Source organism: Musca autumnalis, unplaced genomic scaffold (genome assembly GCF_047663935.1).
Source record: "Musca autumnalis isolate F117 unplaced genomic scaffold, ASM4766393v1 scaffold_1, whole genome shotgun sequence".
NCBI lineage: Eukaryota > Metazoa > Arthropoda > Insecta > Diptera > Muscidae > Musca > Musca autumnalis.
In genome coordinates this window covers 317,846,905-317,870,413 of record NW_027411644.1, presented here as the reverse complement: position 1 = coordinate 317,870,413, position 23,509 = coordinate 317,846,905, and the positions used below count along the sequence as shown (strand labels likewise).

Sequence of the window (23,509 nt, the reverse complement as noted above, 5' to 3'; positions counted from 1 at the left end):
TATTAGCACATTGTTGTTCATATTATTTTAAATAGCTTTGAGATATTGTGACGGCAATAAAGGCTAATAAGTTATTAATATTTATAGATACTAGCAATCAGGGGCGTAGTAAGATATTTGCATCCCCACATATGTATTTAATTAAAGAAATACAATAACACCTAGCTACGCTTCTGAATTGAGGTTTTTGAACTTGGTGATAATATGACCATTTTAAAAATATCATATTTTTGTCGCTGTGTCATCATAAAAAAATACGTAAACGCAAATAAAGTTGACAGTTAGTAGGTGCTAAATTTCCAACAGCTCTCCTCAAATTAAAGGGCGTGGAACGCAACGAAAGCTATAATTTGTTTACATCATAATGAGAATGTTCAACAACTACTATTATTTACGCGATGAATAGCTGCGGCGGCAGCAGCAATAACAACGGGGTGTTGACACATTAATTAGATGTTAACAACATTGCAATGTTGTGTTGCGTTTTTTGTAGTTCTCAGGTTTGTCATCGTTCTTTGGGGGTATTTGTTTGAACTATGTTTGCGGTGTGATAAGGCTATGAACTTGCCGTAAAAACTAGGAGAAGAAGTTTATTGTTTGTTTGTAAAAAAAACTGTAGTAGGACATTGACAGACATATTTACATATGTAGATTTGCACATATGTGTAAATTGTAGTTGTCAAAATATAGGTGTGTTGACAGTTACGAGGTCATATTCAATGGATAATGATAAAATAATTTAAAATGGTCAAATGCCAAATATGTTTATTAACAGAATAGTTAATGATCTTCGAATTTAAACTAAATTTGGACAAAATATTACGAATGTTCCAGAGTTATCGTGCGCACTAGCCAGCCAAACAGACAGACGGACGGACATGGCTAAATCGACTCCAAATTATCTAACAAACCAGAGGACGCTTACTTTAACACATTGAAATGTATGCTCAAATGTTCTCAGTAAGCGCTCACTGGCTATCCCTAACATACACACTAGGGTTATGACTAGACATCGGATTTTGCATATTAGCATATTTTTTAATAATAAAGATACGAACATTCTGATTGGACCAAAATTTGTTTCAAAGAAAACTGAATTCAATAACAGGGTCATATTTTGTATTTTTTTTGCATATTTTGTGCATATGCATAGAATATGCAAAACAGGCAAAAAATATGCAAAATATGCAAAGATATGCAAACAGATTTTGGCCGAAAATCGTCATTTAAAGTTGGAAAAACCATCAAAAAATACTTAAAGTGTTCTAAATTAAGACTGTTGACCGTTTAACGTCGATTTTTGTTTGTTATTGAGACCGTTTACGACAGTGTGGCGTAGGGTATAAAAATATGGTATCGTAATACCATTTTTTATTATTAAACTATGCAAAAATATAAAATTTGATAAAATATCAAACGTTTTATGTCAAACTCAATATTTTCTTTGTCTTAATTTGTAGCATTGGGCTGGTTTTAACTCAAAGGAACAAATCGATCTCGGAGTTTTTAGCCGGAGAGCCGCTTAAACCTTTGAGTATTGTTAGATTTTAAGATTGCTTAAGTTTGAGCACAATTGGAATATGTTAACACGTGCTACTGGGGCCTCGAAGTTATGAAAATCTCGATTTTTTTGCTATTTTTGCGATTTCGACGACATGTATATGTGGAACAGTTAAAGCTATTTGCCCGTATTGTGCATTAAATTAAAGGCCATTCTGTTCTTAACATTTCTTGCTGAACAACAAAGTACGTAAGTGTTACTGAATTCGAGATAATAAAGACAAAGTCAAAGTCAAAAATGGAGTCTATTGTAAAAAAAAAAACATTTTTCTTCCTTCTTCCTATATTATCAATTTTTGGGAATGAAAACGAATATCTTTTACTTTATTTGAAAATTTTGCCTATTAGGGCGAAGATCTATTTTAATATTAATTTTAATTAATTTCTCGTTGGAGTCGAGCTTAATGACCAATGATTTTTGCAAGTGAAAAAGGAAAGCCGAAGATTCGAACCCACACAACCACAATTATGTGACCTGTTTCGCCTTTTTTAGAGTCTCATCAGACATATCGGCCTTGGAATGGCTTCTCTATCATCAAACATTTCCTTTTTCAAATGCATTTTTTACAAAGACGGACATTTGTACATGCATTGTATGGTTTCAATGACAAACGCTTACATTTTGTTCATACATATTTAAATTTACTTGAAATGAAAACTTGGTGATGAACTCGACCCATTGCTATGTCGTTCACAATTTTCAAGTTGTTTACCATCCTTTACCCCTCCTGGTAATCGATCTGTGGTCAAGTTGCAGGATATTTTTCAAGAAATTCGGAGTTAATGTTTAATCTCTTGAACAATAATAAGGTCTCACTTGTAATTATACCTGGTAGACCTTTTTCTGGGAATTTGATATGGTTGATGAGCTGAATAACCATCATCGGAACGATAGCAGAGTATAGGCTAAATGTGTCGGACAATACAATCCCTCAGCTTAATAAAAAACAATTAAGAAAGGATTTAATTTCGACCGGGCCGAACTTTTTTATACTCACCACCCAGAGTTGCAATTAAGTAAAATGGAACAATCACAATACGAAATATCATATTACAGTCATTACCTTTGGACGATCCTGTACAACATTTAAACCACGTAAAATCTGGAGGTAGGTTCATATTGGGAATATACCTAAATATGAGCTTATATGAATCAATTTCTGCGTGGAAGTTTTCTACCCATTGAGAATCCGAAATACTAAGTTAAAGTCAGCCTCATATACCACAATTCTCTGTAGACATGTTTAATAAGAATAAATACCAAATTTTAACTATTTCGGAAATATAATTTGGCTAAAACTTTTAAAATACCGAACATACGGAGGTAACGTTCTATCAAAACGTGGACCGATACCTACAAATTTCTAGAGGAAAGTTTATTAGTTCCAAAAAATACTTAATACCAAATTTCAGTCATTTCGGCGGGAGGCACCGTTCTATTGGGGCTATATCAAAATGTGGACCTATAATGAAAAAATTGCAGTGGGAACCTTTAAAATACTGAACATCCGGAGATAACGTTCAATATCTACCGGCAAATATCTAGGGGAAATGTTTTGTAGTTCCAAAAAAGACTAAATACCAAACTTCAATCATTTTGGTGTGATGATGAGACTAAAACATTCAAAATACAGAAAATCGGGGGGCACAGTTTTATGAGGGTTTTACCAAAACGTTGACCTATACTAACAAATTTCTGGGGGAAAGTTTGTAGTCCCAAAGAAGACTAAATACCAAAACCTCCAATATACCGAAAATCTCGAGGCACCGTCCTATGGAGACTCTATCAAAACGTGGACCTATACTGACAAATTTCCGAGGGAATGATTTGTGGCTCGTAAGAAGACTACATCCACATTTCAGTTATTTTGGTAGGATAATATAGCCTCCAAAATACCGAAAATCGGAAGATAACGTTCTATGGGGCTATATCAAAACGCGTACCTATGTAAACAATTTTTAGTAGAATTGTTTTTTAGCCCCCGGAAACACAAAATACCAAATTACAACAAATTTATTTTGTTAACAAAAAACTCGCATGTTGAAATAACAACAAATAACAAGGTAATTAGTTTTACCTCGTTACATTACTTTATAATGGGTTACATAATAACTAAGGGATCCAAATGTTTCCTGGATAGTTGTCCATTAGGGTGACCCCAAAAACACTATTGTTTTTATTTCCTACATCCTAAATTTGTTCCATGTGGTCCAAAAACTTTATAGATGAAATTTTATGGCGATGGGTTAAGGTTACGGCATGTCAACCTAGAGACCTTTGTTATACCCTCAGCCTTTAGGCTAAAGAGGGTATTTACACTTTGATACGACCAAAAATGTGCCTCATCGAAATAATGGTTTTAGACCCCAAGTATGTTTGTACGATATCCGTTTCAGACAATTTTGAGTAGATCTAGCAATGTCCGTCCGTCTGTCTGTCTGTCTGTCTGTCCGTCTGTCTGGCTGGCTGGTGCGCACGATAACTCTCGAACGGATCAATGGATTCGGTTCAAATTTTGGGTATCGAAATATTTTGTCCAGATTCGATTTAAGTTCGAAGATGGGCCATATAGGTCCACTCCTTCAGGTACCTCCCCCACAAATGTTCAAAAATTGTCGCAAAACTTGTGTGCACGATAACTCTTGTAGGGAATAACCGATTTGGTCCATACTTAGCACATCGTGTAATTTCTAGCAAACTTAGATGAGGTTCGAATATGGACTCAATCGGTCCACTCCTTCGGGTACCTCCCACACAAAATTTCGGAAAAGTTCGGTTTAGGACCTGGTCTCGAATCTCTTTGATTTTTGTTTACGCAACTTGTATTCGCTGTCCTCTATACGACGCTGTAAGTTTTATTAGGGGCAAGTCCATACTTCCTGAGAAAATAGCCTGAAAGTTACAAAAAACCCTATGACAACGTGTGTAGTGGTTGGAGCGCAAGATAACTCTCGAACGGATCTGCCGATTCGGCCCAAAATTTGGCTTTCGTAATATTTTGTCCAAACTTAGATCAAGTTCAAAGATGGATTATATCGGTCCACTCCTTCCGGTACCTCCCCCACAAAAGTTCGAAAATGTTCGGAAAATTTGTGCGAATGATAACTCTTGAAGGAAGTAACCGATTTGGTCCATACTTTGCACATTATGAAATTTCTACCAGACTTAGATGAGGTTCCAATATGGACTCAATCGGTAAACTCCTTCGAGTACCTCCCACACAAAATTTCGGAAAAGTTCAGTTTAGGACCTGCTCTCGAATTGCATTGGTTTTTGTTGTAACATCTTGTATTCACTGTCCCCTATACGAAGGTACAAGTTGCTCAGGGGCAAGTCCATACTTCCTGAAAAAATAGCCTGAAAGTTGAAAACCAAACCCTATGACACCATGTTTATGGGTGGAAACGCAAGATAATTCTCGAACGGAAATTCCGAATCCGGCCAAAATTTGGCCTTCGTAATATTGTTTCCAAACTTAGTTTAAGTTCGTAGATAAGCCATATCGGTCCACTTCTTCAGGTACCTACCCCACAAAAGTTCAAAAATATTCGGAAAAATTGTGCGCACGATAACTCTTGATGGGAGTGACCGATTTGGTCCATACTTTACACATTCTCATAATATCTACCAGATATAAATAAGGTTCGAATATGGACTATATGTGTCCACTCCATCCCGTACCTCCCACACAAAATTTTGGATATGTTCACTTTAAGACCTGCTATTGAATCACTTTGATTTTTGTTGAAGCAACTTACATTCGCTGCCTCAATTACGATGGTAAAAGTTGTTTCAGGGGCAAGTCCATACTTCTTGAGAAAACAGCCCGAATGGTGTAAAAACCCCCTATGGCCCCCCCCATGGTCTATGACGGTCCATTCCTTTAGGTACCTTTTCCGCAAAATTTTTGAACTTTAATTTTAATTTTTGTCGGTTCATACGACCAAAATTTTGAAACCGCCTAAATACATAAGTTTTTTGTGAAAAAAGTGTTTCAATTTGCAGAGGCTGAGGGTATATCTCTGTCGGCAAAGCCGACTGATACTTTTTTACTTGTTTCCATAGTAATTTGTATAGGGCCAAAGGCGCATTTTCACGACAATTCTCTAAATGTCATTATATATGGTCCGGTCGATGAAAAAACTTTACCAGTTCATTATTGTGGCTAAAATATTTCTACAAAAAATTTGAAAATCGGATCGGATTTTGATCCGATCCAAAATCGGCCAACTATGCATATTGGCATATTGGAGATACATATATCAAAATCCGATCCGATTTTAAATTGGGTTTAAATTGGGTCGAACTTGACCTTCCTATAGAAAAAAGGCACTCTGGTGCAAAATTTTAAAGCTAAATATATTGCGGTCCCTAGAGCGATTACAACCGACGGACATGGCTAGATCGACTCAGAATTTTATCCTGATAAAAAATATTGCTTACTTACATACTTTGCTGGCCCATTATAGAACATGTGTTCCACAAGCCGAACTAAGAAAAGATCTCCAATTCTCTCTGTTTCCTGCTTCGCTTTCTGGAATACCGCGCCTTTTCATCTCTTCATCCACTTGTTCGTTCCATCTAAGCTTAGGCCTGCCAATTCTGTGTGCACCGCCATGTAGCACGTATTTTTACGCCTTTTTAGCGGGTTCATCACTCTTATGATATGGCCTAGCCAACGTAATCGTTACATATCTATACGTTTATCTATACGGATGTCGTTGTATAGAAGATACAGTTCATGCGACATCGATATTCACCGTCAACGCAGATTGATCCATAGATCTTTCGAAGAATTTTTCTCTCGTCGTTCGCATAATATACTACATACTATCTTGTAGGCAATAGGGAGAAGACTTATGCCCCTAAAGTCAGAGCATACAGTCTTATCTCCTTTCTTGTGGGCAGGGCTCAGGATGCTCAGGTTCCAATCGCCGGGTACTCGTTCTTTCTGCCAGATGGTGCTAACTAGCTGATGCATACACCTTATCAGTGTGTCGCCTCCGGTTTGGACAGCTGGGCTAGTAAGCCATCGGCTTCTGCTGCCTTATTATTCTTCATCCGGTTTATTATTCATCTTCGCTACTATCGGATACCAACAGTTTTGAAAAATGTTCCTGAGCGCACTATCTTTTTCAGTTACCAAATTATCTTGCTGATCTCTACAGGAGGATGTGCCTGTACCAAAGCTATCAGTTTGATGTTTCACTCTTTGGTAGAATTTACGGACTTCATTCTGGCTCCTGTACATCTCGATTTTTTCACAGTCCCGCCTTTCCATTTCTCTATTTTTCCTGCGGGAAAGACTTTTCTCTTCTCTCCTTTTCTGCCGATACCTCTCTCGTAGAGTAGAGTAGCCCTATATGCCGCATTTTTATCTTCGGTAGCAGCACGACACTCCTGGTCACACCGTGGATTCTTTGATGTGGAGACAGCCAGGTGCCCTTATGAATATCGAGATGCTTAAATCTGGTACTGCTAACTACCATGTTTTTTGCAGCTGCAAAGTCTATCAGCCTCATACCGTTGTCAGATGTTTCACTGTGGAGACTAAATTTCCCGACTGTTCGGTCAAAGATATTCTCTTTTCCAATTTTGGCATTAAAATCGCCTAGAATCATGTAAATGTCACGGGCAGGGCAACGGTCATAAGTTTCTTCTAAGCGCTCGTAGAATATATGTAGGTCTGTTCGTCCTTGTCTTCAGTGGGAGCATGAGCGCAAATAAAGCTGATGTTGAAGAATTTTGCTTTTAATCGAATTGGAGACTGGAGACCAGATGTTTTAACCTTCGACCAACTACAAATCCGCAACCAAACTCTTGCGTTGTGTCATGGCAGCTATAATACAGTGCGTCATCTTCAGGTGTTGTTGTGACGCCTTTCCAAATCCATCGTATTTCCTGTATGACAGTAATGTCGGAGTTGTGTTTTTCAAGTACATCTGCCAATGCGTAAACTGCACCTTCTCTATATAGTGTGCGAACATTCCAGGTGCAGATTAGCAGACCATATTCCTTAAAACGTTTTCGAGGTTCGTCAACTTTTGAGGGGTTTGTTTTTCTATTCTTTCGTTTTTTCATAGTAGTCAGCTTTTTCTCCGGGAGGGTTACTAACCCCACGCCCAAACTTAAGTTTTTAACGTTCTTATGGTGAACGCGCGGCACATGTTAGCTCGCTACTTTTAACGAGTGTTAAAGGTAGCTCCCCAGGTGACACCACGGGGAGGTCAGTGTTCACCTGAGATGAAAGGGGGACCAAGATAAATCCTGGGCTTTGCCATGTTAAAGCCGGTCAGGACCGTTCCTTGGTATCCTTGGTATAATATGTATACTTTATATGGTCGCAAATGATTACTTCAATTAATATAATCTCCGTACTATGGTGGAGGACATAAAAAGAAATGTTTATCAGTGAAAATCTGGATGTCAGAAAGCTTGGATTTCCTCACAAAAGAGTTATGTCGCTATAATCAGTAGTGCGATTCTCTAACTCATTTTTGAGTTACCGACAAAAATAGGTAAAATTAAAATGTTTATAATTTCAGTAATTAACGAAATTATTCGGTAAGTTAGCGACCAATAAAATATAGTCGTAATGTTCTAACGATAACAATAGTGTTGTCAACTTTTATTTAAACTTTTCATTCATAATTTTGTGTTTTAATGTTACCAATTTTTGACGGTAACTCCAAAAATGAGTTAGAGAATCGCACTACAGGACCACAAGAACTAGCTTCGTTAAAATTTTCAAAGAATCCTCGAACCATCTTAAACTGAATTTAAGCGAAAATCGATCAATAGAGTTATATGGGGCTTATACCAAAAATTCGGCCGATACTTTTTAGGGTCGCAAATAATTATTTCAATCTACTACACGTATAACGCATGTGATAGAAACAATTGTGGAAGTGAGTAAAACGCTATCGATTGTAACATGATGTAATACTAAAAAGCAGGGGGACACTTGACTCTTTGGAAAGAAAAACTTCACATATGCAGCTTTGCAATGTTGTATGTATAAATAGGAGCTCCAAATGCCGAAAATTGTCTACCAACATTTAATATGGCTGATGATGTTAACCTAATCAGTTAACGAGACGGTCGTCGCATAGCGGTTGATGTGTAGGAATTCGCTAGATATCACATTTTCCAATAGAATCTAATCCCTTTAGGTCATGTAGCTTGGCTAATAAAAATAATGTTAAATGTCTCAAAATTTTCTGTCGTTTTTATTTTTCCAAGTTTAGTTATTAATAAATTCTACATTTATAGATCAAATTCTAAATGATAAGAATCCACTTAAAAATCCATTTCTTCTAAAAGGATTTTTAAAATAGTTCGTGCAATTTCAGTAATCTTCAAACGTTTACATTTATTTAAAATATTTTTTCCACATGGCAACGAACATTTGTAGAAAATGTGATTTCAATCCCATCAGTTTATGGCAGAGGATATTCATTAATATCTGTCAAAAGGACAATCAACGAATGTCCAACAATCGTTGACGGATTTAATGTATTCATTCAATTGTGATTATATTATTTCCGTTTCACAGAGTCTATCAATTATGATCCCCATCCACCGGCTAATCATGACCAAGTGACGTTTGTGTCTGAGTTTGTTTGTTTATTAACAATTTATAATTGTTGTTACAAACCATGAACTCTATTTTGGTTATATCCACTGTATATATAAATGTATACAGATGTGGGCAGTTGTGTTGTTGTAGTTGTAATTGGGTTTTTGTTGTGGTCAAAGCTACTGTGGTAGCTGTCACTGTCATCGTCAATGTGCCTCACCAAACATCATTAATCATGGACGTTTAACATGGTACTAGGGACGGAGGGGAGAGGAGTGGACTTGTTGGCGGATTGTGGCTTGTTGTTAGTCGGAAATATGACCAACTTGTAAGTAAGCCAATCAATTGGTTTGATTTATTGATGAAATAATTAAAGTTTAATTGTTTACAGATTTAGGGACAGTTATGATGTTGTTGCCCTAATACGATTGTGATTTATTTGAAACGAATAAATTAGCTTCAATTTTAAATGAAGTTTTCAATGATGAAATATTAAACTCGTAATATTGATTGGAGCCCACTTGAGGCATGTAGTGAATCTAAAATTGGAAAGAAGGATTTGAACATAAAGCGAATGACATCCACACTGATTTTGGGACTTGCTGACATCCACACTGATTTTGGGACTTCCTGATGCGCTAATTGATTACCAAGACAGTAGTGGCACTGCCTCGTCAGTTGAATTCTGATGTTGCTGTGTGTGTCTCTCATGTGTTTCAGTCTTAAGTGCAAGTTCGGAACATACGTTCTGTTATAGTCACCTAAGTAATTAATGGAAAGCGATTTGCATTTAGAAATTATAAAATTTTCAAACATCAACTACTGACACTGTTTTAGAAAATGTATGTACATAAATATATACTTTTGAAAATATGATAATGTGTTTTTTGTTTACTTTTAGCAAAATGAGTACGAGGTGTTGTGAGGCTTGTCCACACGTTTACAGTTTCGTCTGGCCGCTTTAACAAACCACTCCAGCCCCATGTATGTGACATGTCGCGTGTTTATAACGCGCATTAGTTTTCATTTTTAATATGCTGGCAAGTGAGTGAATGACATGCGACACATTGCCATTAAACTGTGGTCCGACAGTAAGTCGTACAATCAAGTCCATGTTATAACGTCACAAGTTGTATACTGGTCGGCTGGGGGACCGAGTTAGCATGGTGCTTTCATTTATGATGCTAATGTGGACTTTGTTGCAGTTGTAGTTATTGTTAGTGTTGTTTGATTTTAATGCAAGAGTGCGTGTTATAGGATTTAAATTTATTACATTTTATTGTTGATATTGCTAAGTTGTTACAAGCTTGTGAGATTGCTCAAATGTCAGAGATCCCAAACAGTTAAAGCAAATCAAAATGTGAATAAAAACTTTTTATAACCTAATAATTTTTTATATAATTTAGCAAAGTCGGGTTAGGTTCCATTTTTTGGAATATTCAGGGGACATATTTCCTCCTGTGTATGCATTTATACAACAACTTTTAAGGATTCTCATAGTGCAATTTCATATAAACCGAACTGATGATTTAGTGCTCTTAATGGGGGCTCTTTACATGGCAAAGCCCAGGATTTATCTTGGTCCCTCTTTCATCTCAAGTAGACACTGACCTCCCCGTGGTGTCACCTGGGGAGCTGCCTTTAACACCCGTAAATGTAGTGAGCTAACATGTGCCGCGCGTTCACTCATAAGAACGTTAAAAACTTGGGTTTGGACGTCGGATTAGTAACCCTCCTCTAGAAAAAGCAGCCTACTATAAAAAACAATCCCCTCTAAAGTTGACGAACCCCGCAAACGTTTTAAGGACCATGATCTGCGAATCTGCACCTGGAATGTTCGCACTCTTTACAGAGAAGGTGCAGTTTACGCATTGGGAGATGTACTTGAAAAGTACAAGGCCGACGTTACAATCATACAGGAAATGCGATGGATTGGGAAAGGCGTCACAACAACACCTAAAGGTGACGCACTGTATTATAGCTGCCATGACACAAAGCATGAGTTTTGTTGCGGATTTGTAGTTGGTCGGAGGTTAAAACATCTGGTCTCCAGTTTCAACCCAGTGAATGAAAGACTCGCTACAATTCGCGCTCATGCTCTCACTGAAGACAAGGACGAAAAGGCCAAAGATAAATTCTACGAGGGTCTAGAAGATACATATGACCGTTTCCTGCCCATGACATTAAAATTATTCTTGGCCATTTTTTGGCATTAAAATTGGAAAGGAGAATATCTTTGGCCCAACAGTCGGGAAATTCAGTCTCCACAGTGAAACATCTGACAACGGTATGAGGCTGATAGACTTTGAAGCTGCAAAAAACATGGTAGTTAGCAGCAGCAGATTTAAGCATCTCGATATTCAGAAGGACACCTTGCTGTCTCCGGATCAGAAAACAAGAAATTGACCACGTTGTGATAGATGGATGACATTCATCCATCGTGTTGGATGTGCGTTCGTTCCGAGGAGCAAACATAGATTCGGACCACTACCTTGTTGCAGTACGTACCCGTCTAAACGTTGCAAATAAACCACGAATCACAACTGATAGCCACAGCATATTCCACTCAACTGACCCAATTGCTTAATGAAAGCACTCCTAGTCCCGATAACATACCAGTACAATTGCAAATTATTGCCCACTCTATGCAATAAGCCGCAAAATCCATAAATGGATTCCAGAGACCTCCACCAAGGAACCCATGGTATGACCAGGAGTGTCGTGCTACTATCGAAGAGAAAAATACGGCATAGAGGGCTACTCTACAATCAGTAGCAAAGCGTAGCGCACGAGAGCGATATCGGGAGAAAAGGAGAGAGGAGAAAAGTCTTTTCCGCAGGAAAAAGGGAGAAATGGAAGAGCGGGAGTGTCTAAAGACACCATTTCTAGAGAAGTTTTTCATTGCTTAAATACACAGGAAATGTCGCCAACATTACTGAAGGGAATTTTGTCACCGTTGAAAATTTGATGTTGCATGGCCTGGGATTCGAACCGCAGACCTTTAGCATCCAAGGCGGGTGTGCATACCATTGCACCACAGTGCTGAGGATATAGAAAGAACATTTTTCCAACTGCTGGTATCCAATACTAACAAAGACCGCGAAGATACCACAGATCCAATCCCAGAAAATGGTATTAAATATACGAGTATACCTCCCATCCAAGAGGAGGTAAAGACAGCGATAAACCGACTGAAGAATAATAAGGCAGCAAGGGTCGACGGCCTACCAACCGAGCTGTTCAAAACCGAAGGCGACACACTGATAAGGGGTATGCATCAGCTAGTTAGCTCCACCTGGCAAGAAGAACGCGTACCCGAAGATTGGAACCTAAGCATCCTGTGATCCGTCCACAAGAAAGGAGATAAGACTGTATGCTCTAACAATAGGGGCATAAGTCTTCTTCCTATTGCCTACAAAATAGTGTCAGGGATATTGCGCCAACGACTGAAGCTTATGGTCGACGTCGTATTTGGACCATACCAATGAGGCTTTAGACCTGGCAATTCCACCATTGACCAGATACTTACCCTGCGCAAATCCTAGAGAAAACCCAAGAGATGCAGATCAACACCTACCACCTTTTGTCGATTATAAAGCAGCCTTCGACAGCCCGCTGGGTTCAAAGGTATTCCATGCCATGTCTGAATTTGGTATCCCCGCAAAGCTCATTCAGCTTTGTAGAATGACATTAACTGATACTCGGTCCTCAGTTAAAATAGGAAAGAACCTCTCCGAAGAGTTTATTACCAAAAAAAAGATGTTTCAAACAAGGAGACAGCCTTTCGTGTGATCTATTCAAGATGCTGCTGGAAAAGGTCATACGAGTTAAGAGAAATGGCACAATCTACACCGATATAAACATATTACTTGCTTATGCTGACGATATAAACATCATAGGACGATCAGTAAAATAAGTAACTGATACCTTTGAGAAGATAGAAGGAGAATCTGCTAAAGTGGGTCTGGCGGTAAACGGCGAGAAGACCAAGTTGATGGTGTCGACGCGCAATGCGTCCATAGAGCTCGGACCAACAGTTGGCTCCTATAATTTTGAGGTAGTGAAAGACTTCTTCTACCTCGGCACCACCGTAAATACGACAAACAACATCATTTTTGAAAGAAGAATTATATTTGCTAACAGATGCTACTTTGGCTTAAGTAAACAGTTTAAAAACAAAGCCACATCTCGCCAAACAAACGGAACACTTTACAAAACACTGATACTACCCGTGCTGATGTATGGCTCCGAAGCATGAGTACTTGCGCATGCGGACAAGGGCAAGCCAGTAATTGGTGTGTTTGAGAGAAAAATTCTTCGAAAGATCTACGGACCAATCTACGTTGATGGGGAATATAGATGTCGTATGAACCACAAGCTGTATCTGCTATACAACGACATCAGTATGGTTAAACGTATCGAGATACAACGATTGCGTTGGCTAGGCCATATCATAAGAATGAGCGATGATAAACCTGCTAAAAGGCGTATAAATACGGGGCACATGGCGGTACACGCAGAACTGGCAGACCAAAGAATCGATGGAGAAAGCAAGTGGAAGAAGAGATGAAAAGGCGCGGTATTCCAGAGAGCGAAGCAACAAATAGAGAGAATTGCTAATCTTTTCTTAGTTCTAGAGTTGGGCAATTGAACGACCTAGTTCACTGTCCTAGTTCAAAAACGTATGAGTAACGTCATACAAACTAACGTGTGAAATTACGTATACGTAGTTTGTTCATACAAACAAACGGTGGCCATTGAACTAGATAGTGATAGTTCAATTGAATTAGATTGACACAATTCTACTTAGTTCGGCTTATAGAACAAATGTTCTGTAATTGGCCAGCTAAGTAAGTAAGTCCTTTACCATTTGAGAAACTCTGTCATGGGTCACCTAGCAGACATCACATAATGCATTCTCTGCTCCACTGTAGTTAAAATAATAATAAAACAAGTAAAAAAGTATCAGTCGGCTTTGCCGACAGAGATATACCCTCAGCCTGTGCAAATTGAAACACTTTTTAGGGGGTTTCAAAATTTTGGTTGTATGAACCGACAAAAATGTTGATTAGGATTAAAGTTCAAAAATTTTGCGGAAAAGGTACTTAAAGGAATGGACCGACATAGATCATGGGGGTGCCATAGGGGGTTTTACACCCTTCGGGCTGTTTTCTCAAGAAGTATGGACTTGCCCCTGAAACAACTTTTTCCATCGCAATTAAGGCAGCGAATGTAAGTTGCTTCAACAAAAATCAAAGTGATTCAATAGCAGGTCTTAAAGTGAACTTATCCAAAATTTTGTGTGGGAGGTACGGGATGGATTGGACAAATATAGTCCATATTCGCACCTGATCTATATCTGGTAGATATTATGAGAATATGTAAAGTATGGATCAAATCGGTCACTCCCATCAAGAGTTATAGTGCGAAAAATTTTTCCGAACATTTTTTAACTTTTGTGGGGGAGGTACCTGAAGGAGTGGACCGGTAGGGCTTATTTTCAAACTTAAACTAAGTTTGCACAAAATATTACGAAGGTCACATTTTGGACTGAATCGGCAGATTCGGTCGAGAGTTATCTTGCGCTCCAACCACTACACACGGTGTTATAGGGCTTTTTTGTACCTTTCAGGCTATTTTCTCAGGACTTGCCCCTGAGGAAGCTTGTACCTTCGTATAGGGGACAGTGAATACAAGATGTTACAACAAAAACCAAGGCGATTCGAGAGCAGATCCTAAACTGAACTTTTCCGAAATTTTGTGTGGGAGGTACTCGAAGGAGTTTACCGATTGAGTCCATATTGGAACCTTATATAATTCTGGTAGAAATTTCATAATGTGCAAAGTATGGACTAAATCGGTTGCTCCCTTCAAGAGTTATCGTACGCACAAATTTTCCGAACATTTTCGAACTTTTGTGGGTGAGGTACCGGAAGGAGTGGACCGATATAAACCATCTTTGAACTTGAACTAAGTTTGGACAAAATATTACGAAAGCCAAATTTTGGACCTAATCGGCAGATCCGTTCGAGAGTTATCTTGCGTTCCAACCACTACACACGGTGTCATAGGGTTTTTGTGACTTTCAGGCTATTTTCTCAGGAAGTATGGACTTGCCCCTAATGAAACTTACAGCGTCGTATAGAGGACAGCGAACACAACTTGCATAAACAAAAATCAGAGCGATTCGAGACCAGGTCCTAAACTGAACTTTTCCGAAATTTTGTGTGGGAGGTACCCGAAGGAGTAGACCGATTGAGTCCATATTGGAACCTCATCTAAGTTTGGTAGAAATTACACGATGTGCAAAGTATGGACCAAATCGGTTATTCCCTTCGAGAGTTATCGTGCGCACAAATTTTCCGAACATTTTCGAACTTTTGTGGGGGAGGTACCTGAAGGAGTGGACCTATATGGCCCATCTTCGAACTTAAATCGAATCTGGACAAAATATTTCGATACCCAAAATTTGAACCGAATCGATTAATCCGTTCGAGAGTTATCGTGCGCACCAGCCTGCCAGACAGACAGACAGACAGACAGACAGACGGACGGACATTGCTAGATCTACTCAAAATTGTCTGAAACGGATATCGTACAAACATACTTGGGGTCTAAAACCATTATTTCGATGAGGCACATTTTTGGTCGTATCAAAGTGTAAATACCCTCTTTAGCCTAAAGGCTGAGGGTATAAAAAAAAACAAAACACAAACATCTCAAGAGGAATTAAAAATGCGAATAAACAGAAAAAAGCGAAAATGAAAAAAATATATGAATTATTGTTTTGTTTTTCTCTTTCTGTATTCAAATAATGTAGTATACGAACATGTCCAACAGGACCACAACCGCAACACCAGTTGTGAAGTAAACATGTAAAATATGAAGGGGGACTACTGCAATGGCTTAAGGAAATACAAAATGGATATAAATCTATGTCCGATAAAATGTAGAAATTAATAGCGTTACTATGTCAGTTGCATTTGTGGTTATTTTTATAAGAAACTATTTTTAGACTAACGACAAATAGTTGTGACGAGGGGTAGGCTATTAATGTTGGATTGAAGTTAAATAATTTAAAAAAATATCCATTCACATTGTACCACATTCATTATACCCACCTCTCATTGATGCATTGTATCGATTTGGTCCGGCGGCTATGACTGCATGAATCTACCATGAACGAAAAGAAAAGACGTGTAAAAATATAAACGGCAAGATGCCAAGTTGATAAACGCCACGTAAATTATTAAATAAATAGTCACGTGATGATGCCTTTTTGTGCGAATCGGATTAAAAAGTCTTCAAGACACGGTCACAAGTAAATGTGGTAAACAATGTTAAAAATTAGGGAGGTTTACAAAGTTGAGTTGGTTGATCTTGAATTGCCACAATAAGAGACAGATTGATGTTTTTTTATTTGAGATGAAATTTTGTTTATCTGATTATATAAAAGAGCTTAGTGATAAGTGAGTGAGTGGAACTAGAAAGTTGGAATTTTGACTGTGGATAGCTGTTTTTGTGTAAAGGTCAGATAAGGCCAGGTTTTTGGAAATTCGTCTTAGAAGGGTACGAAAAATACTAAAAGGCTTTGGTTTTCATCTTTTTGCATTGAAAACATTGTGGTTTTGTTTTGGTTGCGATAACGAAAGGATTAGGAGAAACTGAAAAGTTTGTGGCCTTGTGTGATTGGTACGGGAATCGTTTTGTTTGTTTACGTTCATTGGTCTTGGGTGTATTTCTTAGAAGAACGGTTTACCTTCTGAGGACAGAAATCTCTTAATTAAAATATGTAACTCAAAAAATGTGGGTCGCTGTTGATGATAAAAATATATATTTATAATTAAAATTGGTATTAGTACAACAACATTTTCAGCGTTCACCATTTCCATGTTAAATATTGTGTATTTGTCTTTTATATCCTTTCCGCATACGAAGTAGCGGTCACTTTGCTAGTAATTAAATATTTTAATATTTTAACATTTAAATATTTTTATATTTTAATGCTTTAATTTTTTATTTTTTTATATTTCAATATATTAATATTTTAATATTTCAATATTTTAAAAATTTAATATTTTATAATTTTAATATTTTAGTATGTTCCTATTTTCATGTTTTAATAATTTAATATTTTACCATTATAACCAATATGAGGTCAGAACAGCATTTAATGGGACTGACCTATTTCCAATGCACAAGAAAGGTAACGAGATGCTATGTGCAAACTTGCTATATTTCAAGGTACCACTCTAGTAAACACTTGCATATACGTTATTTAATATAAAGTGTACACAAAAATAGCCAGAAAACCAGGATTGTGAAGCAACTTGTTATGCTAGTAAAACGAATTCATAGATAGCACAACACAAAAAAGAAACGTGCTGTTTTGGTTCTTTTCTTTTATTTGCTCAACCCATTGGTCTGCGGTATTGAATTAACTGGCTATGCTGTCAACATTCTGCATGGAAATACTTATAATAACAATTTTGACATAAATATGAACATGTACACTTAGTCAACTAAATTATTGCAAACAATTAATGATGGTTAAAGAGAATGATTAAAGAAATTGACGGAATACCCCAAACAGGCAACAGAAAATTGCTATTTAAAAACAAGTAAGAACGGCGTTGGGTGCCACCTTGGTGCAATGGTATGCACGCCCGCCTTGCTCGCAGAAGGTCTGGGGTTCGATTCCCCGGCCAGGCAACATCAAACATTTTTCAACGGTGGAAAAATACCCCTCAGTAATGTTGGCGAAATTTCCTGAGTGTTTCAGCCTTGAAAAACTTCTCCACAAGTGGTGTCTTAAGACACGTCGTTCGGACTCGGCGATAAACAGTAGGTCCCATATCATTGAGCTAAATATGAATCGGGGTGCACTCATTGATGTGAGAGAAGTCTTCCTTGTCCCGTATGGGATGTTGTGGAACAATGTTTGTGTTTGTTTAAGAACGGCGTTAAGTTCGGCCCGGTCGAACTTTTTATACCCTCCACCACGAGTTGTATTGAAGTAAAACTCAACAATTATTTTCTTTTCGTTTATGAAGAAGACTAAATACCAAATTCAAGCAATTTCGGTAAAACAATGTGGCTAAATTTCAAAGTACCGAAATTCGGGAGAAACCGTTCGGGGGGAAAGTTTTATACTACCAACGGAGACTACATACCAAATTTCAGCAATTTCGGTGGAATATTGAAAGCCACAACCATTTAAAATGCCGAAAGTCGGGAGGTACAGTTCCATAGGAGTAATATGAAGGCGTAAAGATATACCTACAAATTTCAGGTGAAAAGTTCTGCACTGCCAAAGAAGACTAAATATCAAATTTCAGCCATTTGGATGGATTATTGTGACCATAACCTTGAAAATACCGAAAATCGGGAGGTATCGTTCTATGGGGGCCATCTATATTAGAGCGTGGACTTGTACCGACACATTTCTGGGGGAAAGTTTAATACCACCAACGAAGACTAAATACCAAATTTAAGCAATTTCGAAGGAATATTGAGGCCACAACCTTCAAAAAACCGCAAATCAGGAGGTCCCGTTCTATGGGGGCTATATGAAGGCGTAGGAACTGTACCGACACATTTCTGGGGGAACGTTTTATACCGCCAACAAAGACTAAATACCAAATTTCAGCTATTTCGGAGGAATTTGGGGCCACAACCTTCAAAATACTGGAAATTGGGAGATACTGTTCTATGGGGGGCTATTTGAAGGCGTGGACCTATACAAATTTCATATGAACAGTTTTGTACCCCAAATGAAGACTAAATACCACATTTCAGCCATTTTGAAGGAATATTGAGGCCACAACCTTCAAAAAAACCGCAAATCGGGAGGTACCGTTCTATGGGGACTATATGAAGGTGTAGGCCAATAGCAACAAAATTATGGGGAAAAGTTGTATACCTCCAACGATAACTATATACCGAATTTTAGCCATTTCGGCGTGATAATGAAGCTAAAACCTTCAAAATACCGAAAATCGGGTGGTAACGTGCTATGGGGGCTATATCAAAACGTGGACCGATATATAGCCCATTTGCAATACCACACATCCTAGGAGTAATGGAAACTTCTATACCAAATTACAAAGCTCTATCTTAAAAACTGCGAGCTGTATCTTGATTTAACAGACAGACGGACGCACAGACGGACATGGTTATATCGACTTAGAATTTTACCCTGATCATAAATATATACTTTATAGGGTCTCCGATGAATATTTCGATGTGTTACAAACGGAATGACAAATTTATCTATACCCTCCATATTATGGTGGAGGGTATAAAAAGCATTGCGAAAACCCCTTACATACATGGAAAAGAAAATTGAATACATACCGTTAAGTTTGGAAAACTGTCAGTTATGGTATGGGGTTGTATATCAAGCAGTGACGTTGGCAACATCAAGATTTTGGAGGAAACAATGACAGAGGAGGTTTATTTAGATGTTTTTAAAAATTTTTTAAACCAGCAGAGCTACTTTATTTGATTTATTTTATTAATAAACATGTGTATAAATACCCAGCAAAATTTTCGATGCCAAAGATGCTATTCAAGAATGGGTGCAAGTGAAATGGAGTGTCATTTTTTCAGCATCTTCACTCATTCTTTTTACAAGAGCGTGACCCCCAAAAGATGCAATTTATTTTCAGATCTTAAGCATGTCATCTTTACTAACTCGATGGAATGGCATCTTCAACAATTCTTTGGCATGGCATCTTAACCAATTCCCAAGAATAGCACTTTCACTAATCTTTGGCATGTCATTTTCACCAACCCTTTGACATGTAATTTTTACGTCTTGTTCGGAAAATGGAAAATGCTGTATTGAAAAATGATTTTCATTTTTTTTAATTTTTTAATTCAAAGGAATTAATGAAATAACTATAATTTATTTATCATCATAAAGTTTACATCTATAATTGCAGTTTGTTCTCGTTGTTGTAATATGCTGCTTATATTATAGCGTTTTGCAGGGTTAACCTTCTCTATGAGGATTTATTTGACGTATAGGCAATGGAAATGACATTTGAAACCCAGTGGGTTTGTTAAATCCGTTCATATATAAACGTACTATAACAGTAGTTAATATGTTTGTATTCTCATTTTTCTGCTTAATCTGACTCTGGGTCTATCAGTCGTAAGAATGTGGCTATTTCGCTATTTATATGGTTTGTAACCACAAAGCTGAAAACTTACGTTTCTTAGCAGGATTGAAAAGGAGCAGTGTGTCGTGGGGGCCTGTGCTGTATGCTGGGCAGATGTTTTCCACGGTGTCATCAGTACTTGCCCTATAGGAATTTTGACGGCTGCACCATCCCGAGCGTATTGACCCAAAACTACTCTGGTTTGTCCTGACCGCTGGCGCTTCTCAGCATCTATAGATGGTGGATGTTCTCCAAGGACCGCATTCACACGATAACTATTTACTGCATCTGCGACTGCATTCGTGTGAATGCTACTTAAACCTGGTTGAAAGGCTTGTTGATCTAGAGGTTCTCTCATGTAACGTTAGACTTCTCTTTCTAGATTATGAAGACACCTTGGCTGCCTGGGTCTGTGGTCTGAATTCTGCTATCATCGACCATGACATTCAACTCTACACCCTGGCTGCCTGGGTCTGTGGTCTGAATTCTGCTATCATCGACCATAACATTCAACTCTATTGTTCCCAACTCTGCCGCCCAGGTAGTGAACAGAGTGGCCGTAGATTTATTGGCCAGTATTTGCATATTCCTCGCGTGGAAAAAATGGTAAGATCAGACAAAAAGGAGTTCGGTCTTTCACAAATGTCGTCAGGGAAGGCACCTGACGCCAAGATAGAACAATCGTCATACGTTACGATCTCAATGCCGTCTGCAGCGTTTGGAATTCAGAAGAGGTTTTCTTCACTCTACGGGCCTTGGACTTCTTGATCCTAAATTCTACGTACTACTATCGTCCACACTTAAAATTTATTATCCAACGTTTCAAACTTGGACGGTGCGTAGTCTGCTCGATGACATCAAACAACGAGGGTGCTTGACAATATCAAAGGACTTTGCTAAATCAAGTGTCACTATCACTGTTCTATCGCACGGCTTTCTCTGAGTGAGTCCTCGGCTAATATGGTGATGGAGATGGCCTTCAGCGCAGTTGTTGTGCTGCTTACGGATCCTATGCTATTGATCGGCAACTGGAAAGTTATTTCTGATGCTGGAAGAACTAAAGCCACAAGGGTCCTTGCTACGGGCGACAAAAGTGAAATCGGTTTGTAAGATTCACCTTTGCTGACATCCTTTTCGGGCTTCAGTAGCTGGCCTATTTTCCAGACTTCGGGAACGATGTGTTTGGCAAGCGACAGGTTGTAAATTTAAGTGAGAAACTTGACTTCCGGCCGTCCCAGCTGTTGCAGTCTAAACACCGCCGCTGCACGCAACAGAGTTTACTTCCTCCGCAACAGGTTTTGATTCATCTTACAAAAGGATTTTACTTCCCATCAGTGCAGTGCAGATTTCGACATTGACTCCAACTGCAGATTACTATTTCGTGAATTTTATTTTACAACGTTTTGGAAATGTTTGTTGTTTTGTAGGGATCTACAAATCGACTTGTTGAGCAGGGTTCTCTAGAGCAGGCAAGGAAACTTTTATAATTGGTCTGTTCCTTTACTTTTAAAAATGGTAATTGTTGCAAAAATGGTAAAAGTGGTGAACTGCTCTCATATAAATTGTATGCTTTTAAAAGTAAGGAAACACTTTGCGGGTAAAAACTGGTAACCTCAGGCACGTAAAGGAACACGACTAATACCAAAGAGTGCAGTCCGACTCTACTTTTAGCTCAATGATTGGGACTTCGCAGCATAATAAATCTTACATTGCTTTAAACGTACATATTTAGATAAATAAAAGAATATATATATGTGTAGAAATAAAAACACAAAATTCATCTGGGTTCAAATGCTAAGGAAAAGATCGGATCTATCACGACTTCCTTTGAATTGGTTCAATGCTGATGAAACGATCGGATCTTTCACGTCTTCCTTCGAATGGGTTCAAATGCTGATGAAAAGATCGGATCTTTCACGACTTCATTTGAACCAATGCAAAAGATCCAGTGAAATCATGGCATCTCATGGAACCACTTCCATAAAATTTTGCTGGGTAATGATCAAATGATTAATTTTGTAATAATTTCGGTTGTGCAATAATAAAGTTGACTAACTGTACATTCATATGTGTAAAAACTTCCGATCTTGAACTATGGATATTTTTCTTTTCCTAGGTATTTGTAGCTCGAAAAATATAATTTTTGAATATTTACGAGTAACGAGTAATATAAAATAAGATATATCCGAAAACCAAATACGCAGAATATTAACCTGGCATCTAATTAAATTTAATACGTAAAGAATGTGCCATTTTAATTGGAACATATTTTTCAAACAAATGTGACATGAAAGAGACCAACTAATTTTGTCCCATCTAGATTGGATAATATCAGGTTTAATTACAGAGACATACCCTTATACGATGTTGTTCATCCTTATCTTGTGATTCTAATATCCTGACAAATTTATTTTTCAAATTAAGCAAAATGTTTTTCTCTTTTTTTTCAATTTCTTACTTATACGGTTAACAAATCCAGAAAGTAGTTACCTTATCACATTAAACGTTTTAAAACAATAACATTAACCCCATAAAAGTTTATGAGAATTTTATAAACTTAAAACAACTATTATGTACATACGTACATACATATAAGAACTTCTTAAAGACAACAAGGTAAAAACATTTGCCTCAAGCAAAAACTTTAAACTATCCCAAATCAGATAGAAAAAATAGTCTCTAGCAAACATTATGTGTTTGTATTTAGAACGTGATCAGTGGCTTATGGACACCGGTGTGTCAATGTCAGTAACATGCTTACATTGTATTCACTCCCCACTGAGCATAGGTGACACGATGCACTTTATCCATGTGCATCCTCGTTGCGTATACCAAATATGCTACCTACCACTGACGAAGTGGTGCTGGTGGAATAAATGCACATGCAGCAGTGCATTTATAGCATGAAATGGCATCAGCAGAAAAAACTCATTTACTTTAATGGGAAATTCTCATATAGTTGACATATACCGAGAGCAGTGTGTATACCCGAACACCCACTGATACAGATCCACTTGTACTTGGAGTGCGTTGTTCTTTTTTCGTTTTTTTTTTTCTTTGGAGGCCAGTCTCCCTTTTGATTATACCGAAGTTTACTACACGTTTCAACATCAGCCCTGCAGATAGTTGAGGAACATCTTGAAAGGATAATGACAAGCTTCCTCATGAATGTTCGTTGCCTGGTTGACTGGCTGGCTGGAATAC

The 23,509-nt window shown here is 37.9% G+C and overlaps 1 protein-coding gene across 20 annotated transcripts in view; it reads right to left on the bottom strand.

Annotated features, from left to right (window-relative positions):
* The window catches only part of LOC141389991 (sodium/iodide cotransporter), a 459,732-nt gene that overhangs the window by 362,612 nt on the left and 73,611 nt on the right, over positions 1 to 23,509 (bottom strand). The window contains exon 1 of one of the 20 annotated variants that reach the window (XM_073962378.1): positions 16,262 to 16,308. The exons of the other annotated variants lie outside the window; for them this stretch is intronic. The gene's annotated coding sequence lies outside the window, so the exon portion shown is untranslated. Of the gene's footprint in view, positions 1 to 16,261; positions 16,309 to 23,509 lie in introns of those variants that run through there. 20 annotated transcript variants of the gene reach the window in all.